Here is a 24,254-nt window from a genome sequence, read left to right as displayed (position 1 = left end):
AGTTACCTAATCTAAGACTGACTAGACATATGTAGTGACAGTTACCTAATCTAGTACTGAATAGACATATGTAATGACAGTTACCTAATCTAGGACTAACTAGACATATGTAGTGACAGTTACCTAATCTAGGACTGAACAGACACATGGAGTGACGGTTACCTAATCTAGGACTAACTAGACACATGTAGTGACAGTTACCTAATCTAGGACTGACTAGACATATGTAGTGACAGTTACCTAATCTAGTACTGAATAGACATATGTAATGACAACTACCTAATCTAGGACTAACTAGACATATGTAATGACAGTTACCTAATCTAGGACTAAATAGACACATGGAGTGACGGTTACCTAATCTAGGACTAAATAGACATATGTAGTGACAGTTACCTAATCTAGGACTAACTAGACATACAAGACTTGTATGTAGTGACAGTTTGACAGTTACCTAATCTAGGACTAACTAGACATATGTAGTGATAGTTACCTAATCTAGGAATATATAGACAAATGTTGTGACGGTCACCTAATCTATGATCGACGTATTTTCTTTTCAGAATAGGTTATTGCACATATCTTAATACAAACGGAATTAAGCAGTAGGCGTAACCTATACCAGTCATCTTTCCGAAAAGGGGAAACATATCATTATTTAAATACATATCCATATATGCAAACATTGAGTGTATAAAATAGAAAGATCATAATAAGTAAGTCTCTCAATTTCTATTATCGCAAAAAAAAATGTCATAAGTATCAATACGCTGGTAAAATTATTACTCGTACATGATTGATATTAACTAATTAAAAACGTAATTACACTTCAAATCACCTAGATTGTGGACTAGCAAACTAAATGGGGTTTTTTTCATAGTTAAAGCGTCGAGTTTCTCTGATGAATTCATAAACTTTCTTTAACATCATCATATCAATATTGGTATTCCGTTTATGAAAGCCGCGCAAAAAAATTGTGTAGTAAATGGGATTATAGTAAGTAGGATATCATCATTTAGTACAGAAACAGAGTTACAGAGTTTTCGTTGTTTGGTTCGTATAGCAAGGACAATGGAGGAAATGATGTTAACAGTCTTCAAATAAAAAATCTAAACCAGCAGGCGGGACTGTCACTTAGGTGTTACTAGTAAAATTCATTAGCTGGCATAAACAGTATTAATTCTTCGATCACCATGGAATTCAGAATCGTCAGTACATTGAGAGAGAGCATCAATAATACCTGAATGTGAACATCCTTGTGTAATGATCTGATAGACGTAATGGTAGAAAACAGGCAGGAATTCCATTATGACAACTGATTTCTAGATGTTTGAACATTAATATATTATGTCGAAAGTTTTAATTTGTCTCTGATATTGATAACAGGTTGTTATAAAATAAGAGAAGGGCAATTATTGTTATAAATATTAAAAAGAGATTGTTTTTATGTTGGTGTCTTTTTGCAAAAGTGTCTATTTCCCCGTCTGAAACAAGTAATAATACGTGCAGTTTCAAAATGAATTGACTCCAAGACTGTGAATTCTGAACGGATGAGTACAGTACTAACGGATCCGAGAAAGGGCAACTTCCGCTCTACGATCTTTCCAACTGGGAATTAATGTTTTAAGTTTTACTGTTAAAAGTTGCTGTCATTCACTTTGAATAGCTGTACAGATAACCGGTTTGAAATTCGTATAAGGCAGTTTGGTATTTGTTTGTTAAAGAATTTTTAACTTCCCTGTCAACAAATGCGTTGCCTTTGATTCCGACATGGCTTGGAATCCAAAGTTAAGTTATTTTGCATTATTTTAAGATACGATATATCTAAAAAAAAAAAAAAAAAAAAAAGCTTTTGTACGAGTGTGTTTCTGTGATTTCTTAACTATAAACTTTGAAGGAGAGACAGAGAGTCTTAGGAAATGATTCCTTTTTATTGCGTTATATGCTTCGGTCAAAAAGATGGTAGTCGAACTGAAGTGCAGGAATTAGTAGTACAGCAGGCTACAGTAAAGTTGGGTATAAGACGGTAATTTGAAATGTATATTCGAAAGAAGGATTTGTGTTCTTTTGACATTAGACTGGAATTGCCTTTCTCGTGAAACATAAAGTTAAAATCAGGTGTTTATGTTAAATTCAACTGTGTCGGTCAATTGTATGTTGTTCTTGAAGGAGATTTGAAATTAGGATACCACATGTTGTAAGTAGTTTTGCGTATATATGTTTGGTATTTTTGGTTAAGTACAAAGTCAAAAGCAGGATTTTTAGGGCTTGATTTAAGTAGAGCTTCAAACAGTAATGCAGGTTTTTTTCCTTTTGTCATAAAGAGATGCCTCATTTGCCTCCACTAACGGGTTCTATTACAGGTGTTATTCGAAAAGCTCGAAAGGACAAGACGAATCCCTTTGTTATGAATTTGGTCTAGCATCTGCAGATCAGAACTGCACGATGATCGTGTAATCAAGTTTCCCCCCAATAATAATGCGCAAAAGCATTTCACGGTCCGCTCCCCAATCAGGATGAGAAATGACCGTATAATGTTCAACGCCTTGGAACACTTGTCCTTTAGATACTTTATGTGTGAACGTTTTGAATCGAAAATGAGGCAAAGAATTTTTTGTCTATTCGAAAACCGGGATTTCAGTGCCATCAAGTGTAAGATTTGGTTCATTGTGAGGTTTTCGTTTTTAGAAGAAATGCATGCACACAGTTTTGGATTTAGAGAATTAGTTTGAAGCCGTTTTCGTGTGTCCAGTTTTGTAGTTTGTTTAAACTCTGTTGTAGCTGTCGTTCTGTAACAGATCAAGAAGTCATCCACGAATAATGAGCTTTCTATTGACTGACCAAGACATTTGAATATAGTATTGCTTTTGAGACCAAACAAGGTAACTGATAGGATACCACCCTGTTTGATTCCAATTTCCTAATTGGCCGTTTCAGAAAAAGTTGAGTCGTCACGGACTTTCAAGTGTTTATCTAACAGGTAATTTAATATAAATTTGGAGAGATTTCCATTTACTCCAAAGTCATGAATATCTGTGATGATGCCATACCGCGGTAGTATTATAGGAATTCTCAAGATCGAAGAACCAAGCTTGAAGGTGTTCCTTCTTGGCGAAAACGCCCTCTTATAAATGTCTCGAGTCTGATGAGTTGGTCATTTGTCCCTCTTCTGTTTCTGAATATACTTTATATTGTTGGCCGCCTCAAGAAACAACACTACATTTATATAAGATACAACTAAGCAGAAAAATAGTGCGATTATTTTTTTGATTAGTGATGAGTCCGTAAGTGCTTGAGAAATTGATATGTAATATATTCTGGGCCTGAAGCAGTCCTGTGATTTTCTGTAGGTTCTGGTATGGTAAATGGTTCATTGTAACTTTCCTGATTTGTTGACTCTAACTTAACCTTTTCTTTTCTATTTTTTTTTTTTTTTGACGACTGGAATTTACGGGAGTGGTTTGAAGTGGATGAGTTTTTTGCTATGTTGCTTGCTTATGCATCCGGATTTTCATACTTAGACGAGTTTTATTTTGCGTTGATAAGGTATGAAGATGTTGATTTTTTTCGTTTCCCCATTTATTTTCCTAATTATATCCCATACCTTTTTGGAAGACGTTTGATGATATCTTTAATACATATATTATCTCCAGCTGCTATTTTTTTAATTGATCGTCGAGCCTTTGCCCGACAAATCTTCCAATGAGTGTAGTTTGAAGCAGTTGGGAGATTAAAGTAACGTCTTAGAGTACCCGCCTGATTACTACGTGTTTTAAACGATTATTCTGATAAGAGAAACTTTGAAGGTTTGGCGCAGATTTTTGTCTTTTGGGCAATAAAAATGAAATTATAAGTTAAAGGTTTGATTGGGTCATCGAAGTTAGTCAGTCTGTGAAAATATCGTTGTATTTGAATTGGGCCTAATCTGCTTTGCGTATATTCCATCGAGGTAGATGCTCACCAAGAGTCCCAATGTTCTAAAAAAGAATAGAAAAGTGCGCACTCCGAAATAGATCAGTATCTACCTTCCAGCCATAGTCGAGTAAAATAGAGGGATGACAGAAAGATAGGTAAATGTGGGTAGGAGATCCAGAAGCAGGCTGTAGATAGGTAGGGGAATTATTGTTTAAAAGGCACAAGTTGTTTTTATCTATAAAGTATTCATAACATTATTCATATTATTTTTTCGGCACACACTTTACTTACGTCACAAAAAAAGGTAAAACACGTGTATTAACAACTTAACAAAAGTCACATATAACACCACTGACATCATTCTGTGAATTAAGCTTTTACTGATAAGATTGCTTAAACTACTGCTTAGATTATTTTTAATAATATTTACATTTTCATTTCTCCTTTTAAGAGACTCACATGCAACTATTGCTGTAGTGCTTATTTTGGCATTCTCTTCACAGCGGTGAATGAACTGAAATCGCTTACAACTTTCCGAACTTGAACAGGCATATATCATTAAAATTATCCATAAATGTTAACAAATAATCTATAGTATTTTTACTGTAAAAAGTGAAGATTCCCTCACTGTCTCCTTTATGACGAACGTCTGTGTTTCAATTCATGTTGTGTTCAATAAACAACATTGATCAGAGATATCACTATACTGTAATTTAATTAAACAAATAAGAGTATAATGGTTGTTCACTGCCTACTGTTTAGTGGACGTTAAGTCCATGTTCCTGTCACGTTCCGGGTGATAGGGCGAACATTTACAATAGCGTGTTATATATTGTTCCTGAATCAACAAAAGTGTGTCGCCCAAAGACACTGATAACGGGGAACCAGTTGCCCAACTCCCACAATGCCGAGCAGGTAAACTAAAGCCATGGGAGAAAAAAAAAGACAAAATCCCAAATTTAGTCACCTCTTATGATTAATGCAATAGGTGCAGCAGGTACGACCATTAACAATTCTTATACCAGACGCTTTACATGGTAATATTAATCTCCTAAAATCGCATTACTGAATTCATCCATTTTTTCCAACATTTAATTTTTATTCTGGATTGTAATTAAAACGAAATTGTCTATTCGTTACATATTACCTATAAATTGTAATAATTTCGTTACAGATAATCTAGACGTTTTAATAATGTTAATTGCCCATGTGTTACTGATAATCTAGAAGTTGTAACAAGTTTAATTGTCCGTTTGTTACAGATGATATATACGTTGTAGCTATTTGAATTGTCCATTTGTTACTGATAATCTATATGTTGTAACTCCTAAAGTTCAAATTATTTTCATTTGAGCTATCTCCATGCATTTGAGAATAATGGCATGTTCATGTGAAATTAGTAGGTAAGTCAACAACCACTCGCGTCAGACATCATATCGCATAAGGAATATATTTTTGTAAGCGAGGTCACGATGATGACCATAACATTGCCAAGTGTCAACCTGCATCTCTCGTAAACACATGTTGTTATTTTTTCCTGACAGTAATGATAGGCAGAGAAGTTTTAATTGGCTGGTGTTCTGACAGGACACGCAAATTAAATCTCCTTACGCAAGAAGTAAAGACCGACACTTTAGCGTAAGAGTAGGATGTCCTATATTCGATAACCTGTAGAAGGTTCGAGATTCCTACTCCTAGTCGGAGTCAATGTACTTTACTACAAGATACTTCATTAGATGTGTGCATTTCGTTACCTTTTTATCCGTGTATCATACTTATAATTAAAGATTTTGTCCAACTTTCATTGCAATAAGATGAACTTGGCACTGTTACCTGATTAAGTTCTACATTAACACTTGTCTTCTTCCTAATGTCTCCCTTGCCAATGCCTCACTTTTGGCCTTTAGTTGAGCGTTCGCCCTGTGATGAAGGCTTTAGGTTCTGTCCCCTGGCCGAGACATACCAGAGTCTTAAAAGATGATAGTTGCTACTCCTGCAAAGCGCTCAGCATATTAGGAGTTGGGCGACTGGTTCGCCCGTTGTCAGTATAATGTGACCGGATGGGGTGTCTTGTTGGGTGTCTTCGGCGGTTACTTCAGTGAGGTAGCACTATAAATCGGCAATAGTTTCGGCCTATCACAAGGAGACTAAACACAAACATACCACAGCCAAAACACACATACGCACTCACCACACGCATGTATATCGCACGCACGGGAGGCCGTCCTTAAATGACCTTAGCTGTTGATAGGACGTTAAACAATTTGGTTTGGTTTGGTTTATTTTGTTTAACGTCCTATTAACAGCTAAGGTCATTTAAGGACGGCCTCCCGTGTGTGCGACATGAATGCGTGTGGTGAGTGCGTATGTGTGTTTTGGGAGGCTGCGGTATGTTCGTGTTAAGTCTCCTTGTGATAGGCCGGAACTTTTGCCGATTTATAGTGCTACCTCACTGATGCATACTGCCGAAGACACCCAGCAGCACACCCCACCCGGTCACATTATACTGACAACGGGCGAACCAGTCGTCCCACTCCTTGTATGCTGAGCGCTAAGCAGGAGCAGCAACTACCATTTTTAGAGACTCTGGTATGTCTCGGCCAGGGGACAGAACCCAAAGCCTTCCTCACAGCGGCGAACGCTCAACTAAAGGCCAAAAGTGAGGCATTGTCAAGGGAGACATTAGGAAGAATAAAGTTGTTCAGAAAGAAGAGAAAAGATAAGATCCCAAATTTAGTCGCCTCTTACGATCATGCAATGGGGGCAGCAGGTACATTAAACAAAGAAAACCAAATCAAACCACAAAAAACGTACTGTCTCAATGTTTGTACCAAAATATGGCTCTATGTAGCGATTTATGGCATAGCTTGCCCTCAGATTTATATTTTAATCATGTCCATGGAAATACATTGTTTAGCTATCCAGGTGGTCCCTCCCCGCCGATAGGAGTTTTTGATAAGTCAATTCAGTCTCATCTGCTTGAGGAGCCAAGGGGTCCAAACGGTCTGCATATTTAAACTGAACCAGAAGCATTTGGAGAGCGTTGCCACAATGTTTCCTTGAAGTAAAAGTCCAAGAAGGGCTATCAATCCTGAACATCAGAACAAGAAGTCTTCAGTATCCTGCCTGGAATATGTTGATCTAACCATAAGCCAAAGTTGATGGAGACAACATCTACCGGTGTTTGAGCAAATCCAAAACTCTTTTTGCATCCCTTAACACCTGGTGCAAATGATAGTCATCTTGGATGGTATGGTAAGGTTTGCAATTGTTTCACTGTTACTAAGTATGCAATGTAACCTATAGCACTTGTGATAATGCAGGTACTGGTGTATACTTGTACCGGTCACAAACAGTCACTTGAAGTGTGTTGCATAAGCTCTACTGGTAGAATCAGCCCACGACTTGCCATTTAGTAGTTCTCCTGTTTCGACGAGCAGTCTCTGACACACCACCTGTTGATGAAAATGTTTTGTGACAAAGAGCTATCAATTCACAAACATTGAATAGAGCAAACTGTAGTGATGGTACTATATAGTGTAGAAAACTAAGCTTGATATTTTCATGAAGTCTTGAACATGTGTCTGCTATCACATTTTGAACTCCTTGAAAATACATGTATCTTAATATAAAGTTATGCGCAAAACCAAAATAAAATGCGCATTGCAAACATACATTTTGAGAGAAACATTTGTAGATACATTACACTGCTGTTTTATTGTTAGTATTTTTTCAGTAAATTACACCAGCGGCAGGTGGGAAAATAAATGGCAACTAACTCTTTTATGTTTATATGTTCCCTATACCCCGCGATTAAAGAGAACAAAAAACGACAACCAACACTCCAAGTCCTTGAAAAAGCCTGGCCATAGTAGGGAAGTCTGCTATATCAGCTTTTGCATCCTTCATACTTACTTCAGCTAGCTTAAGGTATCTTGTTATTTATTTGTTCTGACGCCAACCGACCTTTAGCAACCGAATCATTTTTGACACTGCGTAAGTTCCGCCCTGATTTCAAAGAGGAAAGAATGAAACACACATTTTGGTATTTAGAACTTTGATGACAACGGTGTGTTCTTACAGTAAGTGTATTATATATCCCATTAAAACAGCAAGTTAACAATAATTTGCCATAAAACACTTTGCTACATCATTCCACTACTTGAAGGTACCTATTTCGAACATGGTGGCACTGCTTGTTAAAACTTCCGGAATGCATGTACCAAGCTGAACAAATATACATTACGAAGAACATTCTTTTCGTTTGTTTCTGCTTTATGTTCCAATTTTGTATTTACCAGACCGCCATTTTCAATCCTAGTTGTTACCGGAAGTACTTATCTTGAGTTTGTGTCTTTGATTGCTATTTTTTTTTTTAATTTAATGATAGATTCGTGAAAAAGAGGTAATAAAATGACACCGTTAAACATTTAAATGTAATTTAGCTGTTTAATACAATCAAACTTCTAATTTTGAAAATGTTGACAGTTCGCGCATTGTAAAGCCGTCTTTGGAGGTTAGAGGTTACACGGCGCTCGTCATAAATGTCTTGCCGAGGAATATATAACATTGTTAGAGTACCTTCATACTTATAATAAGGCACAGAAAGGTCGTTCATCGCATATTACCTGAGCTGCCCAGCTTAGTTTTCCATAGAGTTTCTAGCTGTTTCTTAATAGCACGTTTTTTTCGACACGTTGTATTGTAACAAGCAAAACGTTTTGACTTTTTATCATCCGACATGCTGCACTACCCAGACTCTGGAAAATCGTTTAAGAGACACCACGAGGATGCCAGCAATCAAACATGTATGTGGGTTGAGTTTCGCCAGATAAAGTCTATTTTAGTAGTTAGCTAGATGGACGAATGGGTACCAACCTATAAACAATGCTTAAGTTCTCTTTTGCCATGTAAAACCCCGTGATAATACGCTTGATGGATATGAATATACTCAAATGAACAACCCGATAAAGTGTGGTCATTAAGCGAAATTTTATATGGTCTACTAGCATCATGAAAAAGTCTTGTCTTTGAAAATAAATTTGGAATATAACCTAATGCACTTATAATAGTTAGTTTTGACTCTGCCTCTTTATAATTACCATGTACAATCTCATGTTTAATCTGTTTTTTCTACTAAGTGCAAATATATTTCACACAACGAATAATGTTCTGTCTCTGCTTGGGTATGTGACTCAACATTTTGTTCTAGTAACTTAAATTCATGCTGTTCAATATCCAGAATATAATCACGGTCAAACTCACGTTCCTCTAAAAGCTTAGTCCACTCCTCCAGATTCAAGGCCCCTTGATATCTGTTTTTTTCTGTACGGGCATTGGCCCGGAGCCAAGACTACTTTTTTGATATTGCAACAAGATGAATGTATATATTCAGAGCCTTGTCAAAAAATTGTAGCCCAAATTTTACCTGATTCAGTACGCCTCTACACTAACACGAAAAAGAATATTTAAATATGATGTTACTACCATCTGTAACTGTCTGGTTGTCGTGACATATATTGTCCCACAGCTCCTAATTCTGGATTATGCGGTCCTCTACTGAGCGGTTTTCATATTAGTAAACATGATTCTGGACACAATTAAGATGGAATGCACGTAATTCAAGAAAATATATCCATGTTGTCTGAAGAATTTCGCTGATGGATTTCGTGAGCGAGTTCGCTTATGATTGGGAAAAACAACCAGTATAAGAACCACGTTAAGTAGACTAAAACAGTTACACCCATCACCCTGACAAGAATTAGAAGCTGACAATCCTAAATGAAAACCAAACATAAATCTGCATTTTTTTGTTCAACTGTCAAAACCACACTCAGCGATGTTGTGTCTACAGATATCAAATGGCTTTATATTTGGTATACTTACTAAAGTCGGAAAGGTTACGTCCAAAATGTCCTTACTCAATGACGAAATACTACCTATTCCTGGTTCATAATTGTAATCTTTTAAATAACCACCGAAGGATACTGAGATTTACCTCCTTCGTTTATATTGGATAAAGTTAGTTATATTAGTGGTTCGGCTCCAACACGCCTTCAGCCAAACTGTTGACTATCATTATTAGCCTTGTGACACAATATACTCCGGAACAGTGTAATAATTGTGATATTGTTTTGGAGATTCCTTCAGATCTTTTGAACGACAACTCAAAAGGAATTTATATTCCATTTAAAAGATTTATTCGTCCTCTCGGTACACGAACATGGTCTTGTTCTCATTTATTATTTTTTATATATAGCAGAACAACCACTTTATGGTTGTGAACTATTTTTAAACATATCTAATACATAGATAAACAGAGATAGTTGACTCCATCGTTGTCGAGTTTGGTGGACAGATCTTCCATCAACAGACTATTGAACATATCTATGGAGAAAGCTCCCGTTTCCTCTTGGCTAACTTTTCTTTTTGATTGATATAAGTCAGGATATAAAGAAGAGCATAGAGAACTAGTAACAAAGGCCTTGCAAAGTCATTCCTTTTCACTAAATTCTGAAATATATTGACCACATTAATACCCTCCTGACCCTAAAATCACAGAGGACTCTTCTACGTCAGGCGCTTGCCTCGTCTCCTTGTTAAACAGTAACCACCAGGTAGACTTCACACAGTAAGCTACATGACATAAGCATTCTGCTGATGATTGGATTTGACATCGGTTATACACATAGGCGGGGAACGTCGACTTCAGAATACCTGGTTTCGTTTTTCCTAAGTTTTCAAGTATTTCCATGTAAATCCAACGTGATCAAAATCATCTGTTCATGGCTTCGTTACCGTGTTGTTACGCGAAGTACCTGCCATGGATGGGGTAAATCTGTCTTCTGTTCATATCTTGTCCTATTCTTTGGAATTTGATAATGGTTTTGTTTGCATGTCAATATTGATCTGTGTATTGATTTTGATATTGTATTAAGCAACACACCAAAACCGACCTTGCAGATATCTTCGAGCTTTCTTTAAGATGACACGGTAGATAATCATTCATCTATAACCAAGGCGACCGATCTAGTGCGATACCCAGATCAGGCGAGAGCCCAAAGTCTTCTGTCTGTATGTAAGAACGAGTTTCCTGTCGGACCACGTGGGTTTTCTCCGGACATCCGGTTTCCTCCCACATAAAACCATTCTGATTAACAAGTAATTGCTAAAAGTTGATATAACGTGTTTATCATTTATGTTATTGAGTTTTTAATCATATATACATAGCTTTATTTTCTGTGTATTGCCCGCCGCCGACTATAAGATTTAAAAATTAAAAATGTCTTCGGCGGGCTACCTAATGTAACTCTAAGCGGATTATTGATACCTGATAATGATTTATGTGTCATTAATGTGCCGTCAATTACTGAATGTATAGTAGTGTGTATACATGTATAATGATAGGTGATAGTTTAGGTTTAAATGTATAAGGTAATGTTGTATATGTTACATTGTATATAATATATAATATATACATATAGTAAAAAGATAAAGTGTCCGATGTGGAAAGAAATATATTGAAAACAGTAAAGCTGACACAGCCATAAATTGTATTGAAAATGGTTAAAACTTACATAGACAAAAATTATATTGAAAAGAGTAAAAACTGACACTGACACAGACACAAATCTGTGTCTGTGTCAGTTTATTTCTTAATATATAAAGATATATTTCAAATGCTACATGCTGAGTGTGTACATCTGTATTTATGTTGCAGGGTATTCGAATGCATAGGATATTGTCCCTATGTGGGGTTAATTAAGTTTTAGGTCAGGAAGGTTATTTAATGCGTCGTGATAATAAGAGTTTTTATGTTAGTCATGGTAGTTTTCCATCATGTGCTGACAAATGTTTATGTGGCTGAATCTGTTGATGAGTCTTGTTTACAGGGTTAAAAGTTTAAATACGTACACAAGAAATCTCTCATCAGTTTCAGCCAACTTGTAGGTCTTTGTTTTTGGTTACATAATTTTGGTACCAGGCAGTCTGGAATTAAATCTGTTCATATCAGGTTAGCCATCAGATCTGCCAGACACGTAAGCATAGTTTAGAAAATTCAATTTAAACTCTGCAATACAACTTCATGTTCCTCCTCCCTTTTAAGAATTTCTCCTGCTTTAATGTCGAATGCGTCATCGAATACTTCATGAGCTACCCACTGTTTACTTATTAGATCTCGTATGTGGAAATTGTGGTGTAATACTAGGTTCTGACATTACTGTTTACACATGTTCGTGTACAAACAACTCACATGTAGAGCTAGAAAGGCATTTCGACAATTCCTCCGCATAACCCACAGACAACGTACCGGAGCGGGCTATATGCAGACTTAGATTCAGGAAACAATAATTTTGACAATTTAATGGAGCGATCAACACGCAAGAAAGTCTCGTCCACTGAACATCCGTTATAGCAACAGCAAGAAAGTCGTCCACTGAACATCCGTTATAGCAACAGCAAGAAAGTCACGTCCACTGAACATCCGTTATAGTAACAGCAAGAAACTCTCGTCCACTGAACAGTCGTTATAGCAACAGCAAGAAATTCTCGTCCACTGAACAGTCGTTATAGCAACAGCAAGAAAGTCACGTCCACTGAACAGTCGTTTTAGCAACAGCAAGAAAGTCACGTCCACTGAACAGTCGTTATAGCAATAACAAGAAATTCTCGTCCACTGAACAGTCGTTATAGCAAAAGCAAGAAATTACGGTATACAATTTTCACTAATATCAAAAAACTATGGGGGCTGATTACGGCCATCTCGTATTGTCGTGCTGTCGACATTTTATCTACTATAAATATCGGATTGTTGCAGTTTCTGAACGCGACAAAGCGACAAGTCGACATCACGACAACCCGATATGGCCGTAATCAGCCACCATACAATACTATTTCTTTTCTTATGGTTTAGCAGGTCACCCAGGAAATATTTTACTTGGCATGGCGAAATCGAAACTAAGATGATGTACGGAAATCTATGTTTTTTGTTGTTTTTTCTAAAGAATTTGTATCACCTTATAATTAGATAATTATCTAGAAATTATTATCTTGCTATATCATTATAACGATCATTACAAACTCCACATGATATGTATAGGCCTCCGTAGTTTTGTGAGTTTGAGACCATGCATTTTTAGTATGGCATTTTCACACTAGGGAAACATTAATTATTTGTTCCACCAGAGCATTTATTTAACATTAATAGCATCAAGTAAAACATAAATATACAGGAAATGTATGGTATATTCAAAAGTAAAATATAAAAAAATCATGTCGACATTGACTAGTACATGTATGTTACACGTTAAAAGAATACTTCACAGATGTAAATGAATACTAAGCAGGCCTGTCGCCTTTGTCTCACCTTGTAGGTCTACGTAAATGTCGACTAAAATCCCCAGGTTAGCTTATGTAGGGCACGTTACATTTATATCAGGGCAGGCATGTCAGGTATTGTCATCGTAGCTGTGTTAATAACTGCGTCGTATTAACGTCAACGTCAATCATAACTACCGGAACGTTTATATCAATTCAAACCCCGACAGACTACCGGCACGTTTATATCCACTCAAACCCTGACAGACTACTGGAACGTTTATATCAATTCAAACCCCGACAGACTACCGGAACGTTTATATCAATTCAAACCCTGACAGACTACCGGAACGTTTATATCCACTCAAATCCCGACAGACTACCGGAACGTTTATATCCACTCAAACCCTGACAGACTACCGGAACGTTTATATCAATTCAAACCCTGACAGACTACCGGAACGTTTATATCAATTCAAACCCTGACAGACTACCGGAACGTTTATATCAATTCAAACCCTGACAGACTACCGGAACGTTTATATCCACTCAAACCCCGACAGACTACCGGAACGTTTATATCACCTCAAACCCTGACAGACTACCGGAACGTTTATATCCACTCAAACCCTGACAGACTACCGGAACGTTTATATCACCTCAAACCCCGACAGACTACCGGAACGTTTATATCAATTCAAACCCTGACAGACTACCGGAACGTTTATATCCACTCAAATCCTGACAGACTACCGGAACGTTTATATCACCTCAAACCCTGACAGACTACCGGAACATTTATATCCACTGAAACCCTGACAGACTACCGGAACTTTTATATTCACACAAACCCCGACAGACTACCGGAACGTTTATATCACCTCAAACCCTGACAGACTACCGGAACGTTTATATCCACTCAAACCCCGACAGACTACCGGAACGTTTATATCAATTCAAACCCTGACAGACTACCGGAACGTTTATATCCACTCAAATCCCGACAGACTACCGGAACGTTTATATCCACTCAAACCCTGACAGACTACCGGAACGTTTATATCCACTCAAACCCTGACAGACTACCGGAACGTTTATATCACCTCAAACCCCGACAGACTACCGGAACGTTTATATCACCTCAAACCCTGACAGACTACCGGAACGTTTATATCCACACAAACCCCGACAGACTACCGGAACGTTTATATCCACTCAAACCCCGACAGACTACCGGAACGTTTATACCCACACAAACCCCGACAGACTACCGGAACGTTTATATTCACACAAACCCCGACAGACTACCGGAACGTTTATATTTACACAAACCCCGACAGACTACCGGAACGTTTATATCACCTCAAACCCCGACAGACTACCGGGACGTTTATATCACCTCAAACCCTGACAGACTACCGGAACGTTTATATCAATTCAAACCCTGACAGACTACCGGAACGTTTATATCCACTCAAACCCTGACAGACTACCGGAACGTTTATATCACCTCAAACCCTGACAGACTACCGGAACGTTTATATCCACTGAAACCCTGACAGACTACCGGAACGTTTATATCCACTCAAACCCCGACAGACTACCGGAACGTTTATATCACCTCAAACCCTGACAGACTACCGGAACGTTTATATCACCTCAAACCCCGACAGACTACCGGAACGTTTATATCACCTCAAACCCCGACAGACTACCGGAACGTTTATATCCACTCAGACCCTGACAGACTACCGGAACGTTTATATCACCTCAAACCCCGTCAGAATACCGGAACGTTTATATTCACACAAACCCCGACAGACTACCCCACTCCCCAGATTACATTGGTGACATTTTTACGTGTAGATTCTTTAAATATAGCAGGAGTGGGTACACCGAAAAAATTAGTGACAGTACGACAAAAAGACGTGTCAGCTGTAGAACCTGGACGGACGCAGCTATCTGATGTACCCTTCAACTTAAATAGCATAATCGACATCCTTAAATAAGTTACAGCAAAAGTTACAACATAACCTCCATAATGCTAACAACTATTGTTTACCTAATTTTAGACTTCATCTTACTGACACTTCTTTTTTTCATCTCTAAACCTAACATAAGACAGAGCATGTCAGTCTCAGTATCTAAAGGCACTCTTCGTAATCTTAATAACGTAAATATTCCCACGTTGTTGTTTTTTTGTGATAGGAAAACTAACATTTTGCATGCCATATTAAGAAGTAGATAAAGTACCCTAGATGACGACATGTCCCACGCTAACATACTGATTTCCAACTTGTGGACATTATATTGAAAATGCTGACCATTTATTCTTTGATTATAACAAGTACGTGTATGTAGATCTGACAGTAAAATGGTACCGCAAATTAAATGAGTTTATCGAACTATAGGGGCCGCGGTGGCTGAGGGGTTAAGGTGTCCCGACACTTTATCACTAGCTCTCCACCTCTGGGTTGCGAGTTCGAAACCTACGTGGGGCAGTTGCCAGGTACTGACCGTAGGCCGGTGGTTTTTCTCCGGGTACTCCGGCTTTCCTCCACCTCCAAAACCTGGCACGTCCTTAAATGACCCTGGCTGTTAATAGGATGTTAAACAAAAACAAACCAAACCAATTATCGAACTACACCTGCAACCAATGGTTACACGGATGTCATGATTTATGAAAGGAAGAAAACGAAAGAATATATCTGCACACCCAGCAATATATTCGGTATACAAACAGGTTTTGATTTCTGTGTCTACCTCCGCACTATTCCTCTCCTTTTATCATTCCCTACTTAGCAGCTAGCTTCCTTTTCCTTCAATCAAAGTGCATTTTCTTTATGTAAGGGTAGTGTCTTTGACCTTTCTCGACTCATATGGCACTTGCGAAACGGAGATATCCGATGGAAAGGAAAGACAAAAGGAAAGACAAAGGTGAAATCAAAACATGGCGGGAGATATGATGAACTTTGTACAGATGAAATTATGGAATAGTGTAATATCAACTAATGTCAGGTGAGTCGGGAATGATCACTTACTCGATCTTAAAAACAATGTTTTAAAACCTTTTTTTTTTTTTTTTAATCTAATTATTCTTCATAAATATTATAAACGAGGAGACTTCGACATTTTCTCCTTCACACTTCTTTCCAACCCATTCTACCCTTCCTAAACACCCATTTCCGAAAACAAGATCACTATATATTTTTTCTAATGTCATCTTGTGTAAATGCTTATGTGATGTTGTTGGTAAAAGGCGCCATTTAAGTTGGAAAACTTTTGACCGATACCCGATGTTTATTTATGATAGAAACATTTGTTATACATATGTGTTAGTCTTAATGATTTACAACAAGAAAAAATATCCGGAACTTCCAAACACCATCTTTCAAATCACCAATTAAAAGGTTTCTTTTCAGCTTATCAACTTAAATTTTCTATATGAAATGATAATCAAATTTGATTTTTTAGGATCTGAACATGTGGACTAGGAATAAGAAATAATAATGTTAGAAAGATTTCTAAAAACCCGAACTGACTCTACTGGCCTGAGTTTTCTATTTCTACAAAACTTTCTTCATAACATCATCTTTACATAAATCATACCTTACCCCTAAAACCTTAAATTTCCCTAGATGATTCCAGGATAAATCATGCTCTGTTTCAATTTCTTGTCGTAGCTCCATTTTATCATGTGACCTACCAAAATTGGTTTTAGACAAACACATTATCCACAGATGTCGATGATCGGATATAAACATTTTCTTGAGGACCTTACATCATCACCAAGCATCAAGGTTGTATAAGATATTCAGAATTGTCGAAAATATGTCCTTGACATCAAGGTCATATTTTATTGCTGCCCTGGGTAATTCCATACAAATAATAAAAAAGACATGGCGACAAAGGATCACCATGTCGCACTTCGCATGTTCAATAAATTGGACAATCCTGATGACGACGGGGATGAGATTGAATTTATCAATGTTTGATAACATATTGAATGGCAATACAACTGAGGATAAAGAAGAGATAATAACAAACCTAAGTAATAACAAAGCCCCTGGTATTGACAGTATATCAAATGAGTATATCAAAACTACACAATCTCTATTTTTACCCATATATGTTAAACTTTTTTAATTTCATACTAAACTCTGGTTGTGTACCGGAATCATGGACTATTGGAGTCGTGAAACCGAACTACCAAATAAACGGTCACCCGAAAAATCTCGATAATTATACAGCAATTACATTAGTTTCTCGTCTTGGTAAAGTACCGCTATTTATTACACATGCATACCCAAGCTGGTTACAGAAAAGGTTATTCTAGAGCCGAAACTATTTTATACTCCTCCATACTTTAATATCTACATGTATATACTTCTCAAATCATAAGAAATTGTTCTGTTAATTAATTGATTTATAAAAGCGTTTGATACTGTGTGGAGGGTTGGATTGTGAAAAAAACTAATAAAAAGTAATATAACATGAAAATATTTATTGCCATAATTAACCTATGTACAAACACTAAATTGTGTTAAAAGTAATAATGGTATGACTGACTTCTTCAGCTTTCATGTCGGATAAAATAAGGAAAACATCTCTCTCTCCATTTTTATTTTCTATATATCTAAATGGTTTAGAAGAATTTTAAACGCATGATAATATTGAACAATTGCAGTACATCGATGATATATTTCAAGAACGCATGGGTATATTTGTTAAATTATTTATCTTATTTTATGCAGACGATACTGTGTATTGTAACACCGGGAAACTTAAAGTTGTTATAAAAAACTAAAGTGGTTATATTTGAAAAAAAGGAAAAGTAAATATATGTTTTACCTTATTTGGTATAAAAAATTAGAAACACAGGATAATTATTCATTTCTAGGACTGCTGTTTCATTACAATGGTAGTTTCTGTAAAGCCAGGAAAAAACCTGTTGAGCAAGATAAAAAAGCAATGTATGCCTTATATAGAAAAAAAAGAAATGTTATTTTACCAATTGATTTTCAATTAAAATTAGTTCATGTATTAATAACTCCAACACTTTTGTATTCCTCAGAGAAATGGGGATTTGAAAATATCAATATGATTGAAAAGTTACATGTACAGTTCTGTAAAAATTATATACATACGTCATACAGCAAAAGTCCTAGTGTATGGGGAAACGGGTAGACATCCCCTCAAATATTGAAATTAAGTCCAGAATGATAATGCTCTGGTATAAATTATTAACAGATGAAAATAAATTATCAAGTTTAATATACAATCTTATGTCGAATTTACATGTAAATGATTTTGCTGATTTGAAATGGATTACGTTTATTAAGAATATACTTAATAGTACGGGATTAAGTTACGTATATACATGTACATCAAAATATCTGCTTTATAAAATAAAACTACCTCGAAGTCCGTTAAAAAAACATTCTGCAAGGTCAATGTATGCAACAGTGGTATGCTGATATTACTAAATCTTCATGTGAGCATGTGAGGTTTGGGGTAATTGCAACGAAGGAGACACAGAAGCTAATGAAAACATACAGTATGAAGCCGCCAGAATTATTACAGGTTTGCCAATGTTTACAAGTAAATTTAGACTATATCAGGAATTGAACTGGCGATCCTTAAAAGAACGTAGAAATATCAGAAAACTCAGTCTTTTTTATAACATTCAGTCGTGCAAGTCACAAAACTATCTTGTGTCTCTGCTTCCCCCGAAAGTGTCTGATCTGTCTGCTTATAATCTCAGAAATAGAGATGAATATCAAATTCCTCATTATCGCTTTAGTCTATCGATTTCTTCTTTTATACCTAATACCTGTAATTTATGGAATAACCTGCCGTTGGGAAAAAAATTGTAACACTTTAAAACAGTTTAATAAATCAATAAAAACTTCGAAAGTACTCTCACATGAAAAAGAGTTTAAACTGTACGGTAAAATGAGAGTGAACATTTTACATTGTCGTATTAGTAATAATGTTTGTAATCTTAATAATGATTTGTTCCGTGTCAACCTAACTGAAAAGGAGTGAACATTTTACATTGTCGTATTCGTAATAATGTTTGTAATCTTAATAATGATTTGTTCCGTGTCAACCTAACTGAAAAGGAGTGAACATTTTACATTGTCGTATTCTAATAATGTTTGTAATCTTAATAATGATTTGTTCCGTGTCAACCTAACTGAAAAGGAGTGAACATTTTACATTGTCGTATTCGTAATAATGTTTGTAATCTTAATAATGATTTGTTCCGTGTCAACCTAACTGAAAAGGAGTGAACATTTTACATTGTCGTATTCGTAATAATGTTTGTAATCTTAATAATGATTTGTTCCGTGTCAACCTAACTGAAAAGGAGTGAACATTTTACATTGTCGTATTCGTAATAATGTTTGTAATCTTAATAATGATTTGTTCCGTGTCAACCTAACTGAAAAGGAGTGAACATTTTACATTGTCGTATTCGTAATAATGTTTGTAATCTTAATAATGATTTGTTCCGTGTCAACCTAACTGAAAAGGAGTGAACATTTTACATTGTCGTATTCTAATAATGTTTGTAATCTTAATAATGATTTGTTCCGTGTCAACCTAACTGAAAAGGAGTGAACATTTTACATTGTCGTATTCGTAATAATGTTTGTAATCTTAATAATGATTTGTTCCGTGTCAACCTAACTGAAAAGGAGTGAACATTTTACATTGTCGTATTCGTAATAATGTTTGTAATCTTAATAATGATTTGTTCCGTGTCAACCTAACTGACAGTCCGTCCTGTCGATATGGACATAATATAGAGGACGGGAACATTTTATTTTTCATTGCCCATTATATAATGTACAAAGAAATACAATGTTTAGGCATATATCATGGTATAGAAATATTACATACAAAAGCCTGATGTATGGTGATAATTCCTTAGATATAGAATCAAACGAGGCTATTTGTAAACATGTTTAAAACTTTATTGTTGATAGCGAAGGATTTATATAGGTGTACAATTTAATATACATGTTTAATATTCATAATGTCATCTGCCTGCTCGTTATCTTTACAATGTATTCTCATTTCCTACAAGTATCTTTCTTTCTCTTTCTCTCTTCTCCTATCATACACATTTTCTTTTCGTTTCTGCTCTGTTTAAGATAAAATGATAGAATTATATGCTGTTGATCATTAGGCCATTGCTAAGTTTTGCATATTCATAATTATATTTCGGAGAGGACATTGATAAGTTGTGATAACTTGCGTACAATCCTTTTGATTTTAAAACATATGCGATATTTAAACATCAGTTCCAGGATGAAAAAAAAAAGTTTAACTATGCTTAAGCAAAACGATAGAATAACTATATGTAAATTCAGAGCCAGTAATATATTTCTTCAAGTAGAGACAGGGCGATGGACTGGAATGTCACGTGAAAATATAATTTATCCGCTATGTTTTACTGGAGTTGGATGAGAGTATCATTATTAAATTTTATGCTCAAATATATATGCAAATCAATCAAGTTATTATACATCTAACCCATCTATTCATAAAATGAAAGGATTATAATGCAATATTGGAGTATTAATAAATATATTTATGTTCATCCAATTACTAGAAAAAACATTTGAAAAATTATATGTGAATTTAAAACATCAATTTGTAAATTATATATATTGTAAAATCATTGAATTGATATGTTCCAAAACATACATGTATGAAGAGTTACACAATATACGAAGCCTATAGTATATTATATCATAAGTGCTATTGTATGGTTAAATATATCATCCAGTATTGAACGAACTTCTATGCAGTGTATACTACAAACTTTGTCTAAATGTATGAGAAATATGTGTTTCACTATTCTGTACAAAATTACATATTGTATTATGCTGTTGTATTTTTTGTTGACCTCTTGTCGCACATAATAGTGGGCCTGAGTGCTAATAAAAAATCATATTACTTGGAAAAAAGTGGAGAATTTACCATTGTTTTCCAGAGAGCCGGATATATGTGAGTATACAGTTTTAAAACAGTTGACAAGAGGTCGTTTAAACAAACGCAAACTTCTTTTCTATGAATTGCCACTTAATGGAATCAAATGCCTTTTCAAACTCTAATATTAGCACAATAACAGATTTATAATTTTCTTCCGATATTTCAAAAATGTCATTAATTATCCTGTTTTATTCCTTTATGACAAATCACACCTGACTCGGACTTATAATATCAACAAGACTTTGTTCTGCTGGAAATACACGATGATGTAATTTTATAGTCAATGTGTTTAGAAACAATTTTGATTTCCTTTGTTTCGAAATATATTTAATTAATCCATGGCGCTGACTAATTGACATATTCTGATCTCTAAAGATTGATTAATGGATCTAAACAAGTGCAAGTTCTTAATTAACGTTGAATCTTCCGACTCATTAGTATCACACATATACATGACATACACATTTTCATAATATTAACATTGACGATATCAAAAAATAATAAACACGTACAAGAAGCAATTCACTCGGAGAGTATAATCAATTAGCCACTTTGATATATTTGACCATTTTTTCTAAATCTTTTGTATTTTGTCAATTGAATAACTATCAATAAAAACATGCTTAGCTTTTTTAAAATATAACTTTCAAAATATTCTTACGTATATCAGAATATGGGGATTTAAGAACAAACTGAAATTTATCTTCGCAACAATTAATTTACTTTAAAATAGTACAAAAATATTTAGCACTCAATTCTACAGTATAATAGGAATCAGTGTCACTCTCACGAGTTGTCGAACCTTACACGGAACGACAACTCTGTGTAAAGGACTAGGCATGCAACATACGCATTTCATTTATAACTGTGTAAAACAAATAATTTTCATATTCAGTTTCTTCTAAACATTACATAAGAGGCAGGTGCAGGTTCGGACACTAAAGTGTTTCACTTGAATTACTTATTACACAGTTAAGTTGGAAAATATTGTTACCGTTACCACATACATATTATACAGTTAGGTTACCGATAGTTTTTTAATGTAAAAAGAGAAAGAAAAAAACTTCATATATACGTGTACATACAATGTGCGTGTAGTGTGCACTGATTAGAACTCTAAAAGCATAAATCAGTAAAATGATTTTCCTGTTTCACAGCCTATATATAAATTACAAAATATATCAAGCCTGCATGTCAATCAAATAGACAATTAAAAAATGCTATAGAGTATCCTATTGTACTCGCGATGACACTATATCTGTATAGTTTGTTAACTTATACTACAATTAAATTAAGAGTCATTAAGACTTTTTATCTCATTAAACAACCAAAATCAAACATGTACATTTATTGACGATTATTGCCGGATTATCACCATAAACTAAGTTTTCGTAACATAAAATGTACTTAAGACGCATAGCATTATACACGACCTACATATGATAGTCCTACAACCCTATGTAAACTGTAAAATGTACCAGTGATTGAGAAACGACCCGTAATGGTGTGTACATGTAGCTTTATGGTACAAATTGACTGACTCAATATTAAGATGTATTTCTTTACATTTAATATTGGTAAATTCATTATAGTATTGCGTATTTGCCTAATTCGAACGATATAGTTTACAAAACACATTGTATTTGCATAGAAAATACAAAATACTCTATAGTGCAATAAAGATAACATTGTAAAGACATCTATATTTGTAATTTACTCAACAATCTGTCTATGTATCAAACTATGTAAAGGCTATCAGTCGAAAACTGTCTATCATGTAAAATTTTGGGCAGTCGGAGGCGAGTAGGCGTGTGCTTAATACATGTATCAATTACACATAAATTCAGTTACACGGGCATATATTTATTTGTTAATTAATTTATTCATTAGCGATTACTGGCGGATCATCATCATACACACTTGTACACAGCTAGCCACTTACACAAACCAGTCGTCAGTATTTCCAAACACTTTGTATGTGTGCTTTCAGAGATGTGACTTGTGATGTTCTGCTCTGAATATTTTATGCTCGTGTCTCGTATATTTGCCTCAAGTCTTAATTTTATTCTTCTTTAATTCAGTTTAATTTCATTAATTTAAATTACTCTGGCGATATTTTTCTTTAATGTAAACTATATTAGTGTGTATTCTGGAAATTTTGCTTTTTGCTACATTAGCATATATGTATATTACACTTTTCTATAGTGTTTTGATTAAAATTTTAGTAACACTGTCTATGGTGTTCATTTTTAGATCTTTGTTTTCTTAATACATTAATCTGTGATGTTAGTTAAATCTACATTGATGATTGTGTTCATTTTTAGATCTTTGTTTTCTTAATACATTAATCTGTGATGTTAGTTAAATCTACATCTATGATTGTAACTATCAAAATTAGTGCTATGATATATATTTATGTTGTCGTTTTTATATCTGTTTTAATCCAGGTTTGTCGAAATACGAGCTTACGTTACTCTATTGTGTATCGACGTAAAACAAAGTTTCTTGCATCTTGTATGTTGTATCTTGTCACAAAAACCCACATACAAAAAACCCGCTACAGTCACACATTACTCTTGTGTTTTTAGTAATGTCATTCATACCACCTCGGTAGGACAAGGGAACGGCACGCTATGGCAAGCCAAGTTATCATTTATTCATGGAGCAATGTTGATCCAGTAAATCAACCGAATTATGTAAGCTATCTTTTATAATAAACAAGATATCTTATAAAGAAAACTGTTTCAGATGTCATATCTTGTATGAGATACCATATATAAGATATCTTATAAAGAAATAGGATATTAAATGTCAACTTGACTTGCCTTAGCGCGTGCGTGCTCAAGTCCGTGTCAATCTAAGCCCTACTGAACCTCATACAATACTGATATAAAGGATCGTCAGCTTCGTTCTACCGTGCGGTACACACATACATTGTAATATATAAGAGCAATTAGAATGTGGGCTTTTGATTTAGGACAATGAAAGGATACTCCTTTTGGAATACCACTTTG

Source organism: Pecten maximus, chromosome 3 (genome assembly GCF_902652985.1).
Source record: "Pecten maximus chromosome 3, xPecMax1.1, whole genome shotgun sequence".
Taxonomy (NCBI): Eukaryota; Metazoa; Mollusca; class Bivalvia; order Pectinida; family Pectinidae; genus Pecten; species Pecten maximus.
The sequence above is the reverse complement of the archived record's forward strand: the minus strand, read 5'-3'. Positions refer to the sequence as shown.